Raw genomic sequence first — 4,538 nt, 5'->3', positions numbered from 1 at the left:
CCCAGGCGTCCCTCCACACATTATTTTTCTATCTATTATGTGAGAATAATATTAGAGCTGCTCTGAAAAATGAGATAAAACATTGACATTTTTGAAATTAGCAACTGGAAAATAATAAACATTCAATAAACGTCAGGTATTAGCTACACTAATGTTGTTCCCATTTTTTGTTAATATATTCTTTGAAAGACTTCAAAAACTTCCTCTTTGTGAATATTTTAACTGGCAAAAAAAATTTAATGGTTACGTGCAGAAACAGAGAAAAATATAATTATCTGGATTATTAGAAATACATTAAAAAAATTTTACTGGGGAGTAAAGATAGAAAGGGCTATGTCAGGGGTGCCTGGGTGGCTCAGTCGGTTAAGCGTCTGCCTTTGGCTCAGGTCATGATTCCAGGGTCCGGGGATGGAGTCCCTCATCGGGCTCCCTGCTCAGCGGGTAATCTGCTTCTCCCTCTCCCTCTGCTCCTCCCCCTGCTTTTGTGTGTGCTCCCTCCTATTATAAATAAATAAAATCTGACAAAAAACCAGAATATGGGTCCTGTAGGAAGACTGCATGCAGAGTGGTGTTGCCACCTCCTAGACACTGTAAGCCTCAGCGGATCATCTGTAAAATGGGAATAATAATGGTACCGACCTCGTAGGATCGTTGTGAGGCCTCAGTGAAACAGTCCGCACAGAGTTTGGCACATGACGAGTGCTTCAGTAAATATTAGCAATTATTACACCATCCTTGCCTATATTTTATTGGTGCAGGGGAGGCAAATAGAAGAGGTTTCTTATTAGCCATGTCAGCGAGGATCTGCATCTCCTCATTTTTGTGTCCTACATCAGCAACTCCAGATGTTTGTTTGTTTTCTTGTACAATACGGTTGTTTGTTGCTGTTGGTGTTTCCTGGAAGTAGAAAGCTTGCTAGGAGCAGTTCTGACAGTTTGAGATTAAAGCGTGTCTGTGTGGTGTGTATTACTTACTTGATATTTTGCAGAAAGTTCCTTCCTGTCAGCTTTCGGTGACGAGACTGTGTTGGTGCAGCTATTCCACGAAGAGGAGCTCAAGGGAGGCTCCTGGCCCATACCTAAGACAACTGAGAGAGAGGGAGACAGAGACAAAGAGAGGTGGGTTCTTTTAGCTTTTGCTTGACACTGGCAAAGAACTGAGGCTGGGACAGAGATTGGATGTTTGTTGCATGAGTCATGGAGAGTGAAAGGTGAAAGAATGGGGCATGGTCTCCTTAACTATTTGGATAAGGAGAGAAGGGAGAAGGGAATTTTTCTAGGTGGGTATCAGCATCTGAGGAGGGAGCCACAAAATAAGTCAATCATTTCCAAATTTTCTGAAGTTTCTTTGTCACTTTGCTTTCTGTTTAATTAATGCCTTTGTCTCTGCCAGTATCTTCTTAAAATTGAGGCCGACTAAGAATAATTTTATTTGCGGGGTGCCTGGCTGGCTCAGTTGGTTAAGCGTCTGACTTTTGATCTAAGCTCTGGTCTTGATCTCAGGGTCGTGAGTTCAGACTTCATGTTGGGCTCTGCTTTGGGGGGGAACCCTGTTAAAAAAGAAAAAAAAGGTAATGGAAGAATAATTTTATTTAGAGATAGAACTAGATTACAATTCCCTAAGATGATGATTGAAATACTGAGATTTATTTCAACGAGACGCAGGAATCCTTGGGCCGCTTTCTCTGCATGTGTTCTTTTCCTTGGGGCTGAGGCAGATGTCCCTACTGACTCACCGGTCACCCTGCTGTCCTGATGCTCTTTCTTGTGCTTCATGGTTTTCCAAAGCCCTGGTGGTCCCCCCCCCCACCACCCGCCCGCATCTTCCCCCCCTCCCCTGCTTCTAATTATTTCAAAGGGAAAATTTTCTTAGAAAATTAAGTAGTTCTTTTATTTTGCAGGAATGGAGTCCACCTTTCTACCCAAGCCCAGTAGCTGAAACAGGTAGTGAAAATTTCCTTTGATTCTCTTATCCACACACAGATAACTGAAGACAGAAACTTCAGATAAGGTCCCAGGCAGCAAACGGATTATTTGTGGCATAGACTGAGTCCAAGGAGGAACTTGAGTGGCTTTATTTAATTCTAATCCCACCTTTATTTCACCAAGGAAATTGAGAGATGGAGCAGGGAGGGCGGGGACAGTGCTTTGTTTTTCTGCTTTTAAAGTGCTGAACGGCTCTTTTTCCCTCTCCTTCCCCTTTATCACTTGGCAGTGACTTTTCTTTTGCAATCCTGGGTAGCCTCGCCACTCCCGCTGCCTCCCGATGTGTGCAGCACATCCCTTTCATCCAATAAGGGCAGTAAAGACAAGGCTCGTGTTCTTGAGATGCCCCACGTGCTCACTAAGGAAGAATTCTTATTTTGAAAGTTCCTTTGCATAACCTTAATTGTGTTTTTTTTAGCTTTTGCCTTCGTTTTGCAAATTCCGGGTCTAGATTCCAGAAGTCTGATCTATCCGAATGAAGGCACAATGGAGAATAATGGATTTTAAGAGAGGGAGAGCGTGATCCAGTGCCTAGAATTTGGGCTGGGGGACCTGGCACATGGTGCCCATTAAATGTGTGAAGTGACTTGGGCATGACGACTCCCCAAACTCCGACACATGTGCTCTGACCTGCCTGTCCTTACTGGAGGATCCGGGGTGGGGGTCTCAGCAGTTTGCATGGCACGAGTTCGTTGCATACCCTCAGGATTTTCATTTCTGGACTTTCTGCTCTGCACACGTTCACTTTTCTGTTCCTTCCTACCCTATATCGTGGCTGCAGCTCTTCAGTTTTCAGACTCCGGTGGCCCAGAAGGACAAGAATGCAGAACCAGGCAGGAGCAGGGGAAACTGCTCGGAAAGCATTGGCGTTCAGGGCTTGGAATCCAGCGTAGAATCCATCTCTCGTCCTTCACAGACGGGCGACATCAAGCACAAGAGGGCTGTTTGCCGGGTGCGGAGGGTAGGAAGCGGATATTTTTCAACATTAATATATGCAGAAATGAGGACGGCCTCAGAAACAAGGCCCTTGTGGAAGGACTCATCAGTAGTGTTTCAAGCACCTCAATTTGTATGGCGTATCAGACTTGCCTCGAAAGGAGCCTCCTTTCCAGAAATAGACGCCCAGCCCGTAGTTCCCAATACCAGAGAAAGGCACGGAAATGAAACTGGAGCACACGGGACAAGTGTGGAGGAACGACACTTTGCCAGAAGTACACAGGATTCACGCACAGTTCACACAAGAATGGGCTGTTTTTACAAAAACAGAGAACTGTAATGCTTGAGAATCTTTAAGGAGGCACCTTGTTAACTTTTCAGTAATTTCTTCATTGTTGTCAGCTTGTGTTTGTGTGTTTGTCCTCCCCCAGGAGAACTCATCTGTTTCTAGGGTGTGCTCATTCACTGGGTATGAACAAAATGCTTTCTAAGAAAATTTCCTTAAGTGGCAAGGTGGGAAGATCATCTGCCTTAGAACCACGTAGACCGGAGTTCGCGTCCTCATTTGTACCAGTTCTGTGATGTTCGCTCTGTTGCCTTGACATCTGGGAGATTGGGTCCCTACTTTTTTAATGGCATGTGTTATTTGTTTATATTTAAGATTGGTCTCACGGGGGGCCTGGGTGGCTCAGTCGGTTAAGCATCTCCTTCGGCTCAGGTCATGATCTCAGGGTCCTGGGGTCGAGTCCCACATTGGGCTCCCTGCTCAGCGGGGAGTCCGCTTCTCCCTTTGCCCCTCCCCCTGCTCGTGTGCACACTTGCTCTCTCTCTCTCTCTCAAATAAAAAAATAAAATATTTAAAAAACAAGTTGGTCTTTAGGCTCATTCCCTAATTTTGAAATGGGACCAACAATCTCCTTTTCAAGATTGTCGTTGTGAATCAATGGGTGAATAAAAGCACAGTGAGTGGCCCCGATACATTCTTAGCTGATCTCAGTTCCCTTTCTCTTCGTGTTTATACCTGACTGCAGGGGTGCCCCACTGCACACAATAAAGGGCTGTACACACACTGATTTTCATTTAAGGGCTTTAGCGTAACCTTCTAAGGAATGACCGGTGACTTACATGGCAGAGAAAAATCAAATTCATAAAACCAACAACTTCTTCTGTTCATATATATCTTATCTACCATATGGCAAGACTGGCAGAGAAACAAATGAAAACAACAGAGGCTCTGCCATCAAAAGCCCTTGGTGTGTTAGATCGAGCCATATGAAATTGCCATTCCTGTGGGACAAACACAGTGGACTGTCAGCAGTTTCAAATGGTTCGACCTGGTGGGAGGAGAAAGGAGGGAGATGTTTCTAGCTGGGGATCGGGGAGGCTTAATAGAGTGGTGGCTGCCCATGATGGCAGGAGGTCCTTAAGTAGGTCCTCTAGATTTCTTGTTCTTTCTTTCTTTCTTTTTCTTTCTTTCTTTCTTTCTTTCTTTCTTTCTTTCTTTCTTTCTTTCTTCTTCTCTCTCTTTCTCTCTCTCTCTCTTTCCTTCCTTCCTTCCTTCCTTCCTTCCTTCCTTCCTTGATTTTATTTATTTGAGAGAGAGAGAGAGAGAGCATG

General features: G+C 44.6%; 1 long non-coding RNA gene across 1 annotated transcript; it reads left to right on the top strand.

Annotated features, from left to right (window-relative positions):
* The first annotated feature begins 518 nt into the window (after positions 1-518).
* LOC103664939 lies at positions 519-3,618 on the top strand. Its single transcript, XR_569170.2, has 3 exons — positions 519-1,118; positions 1,901-1,943; positions 2,767-3,618. It is a non-coding gene; the product is annotated as an uncharacterized LOC103664939 (long non-coding RNA).
* The last annotated feature ends 920 nt before the right edge of the window (positions 3,619-4,538 follow it).

This window comes from Ursus maritimus, unplaced genomic scaffold, assembly GCF_017311325.1.
Source record: "Ursus maritimus isolate PB19 unplaced genomic scaffold, ASM1731132v1 scaffold_30, whole genome shotgun sequence".
In the NCBI taxonomy this organism is placed as follows: Eukaryota; Metazoa; Chordata; class Mammalia; order Carnivora; family Ursidae; genus Ursus; species Ursus maritimus.
The sequence above is the reverse complement of the archived record's forward strand: the minus strand, read 5'-3'. Positions and strand labels throughout refer to the sequence as shown.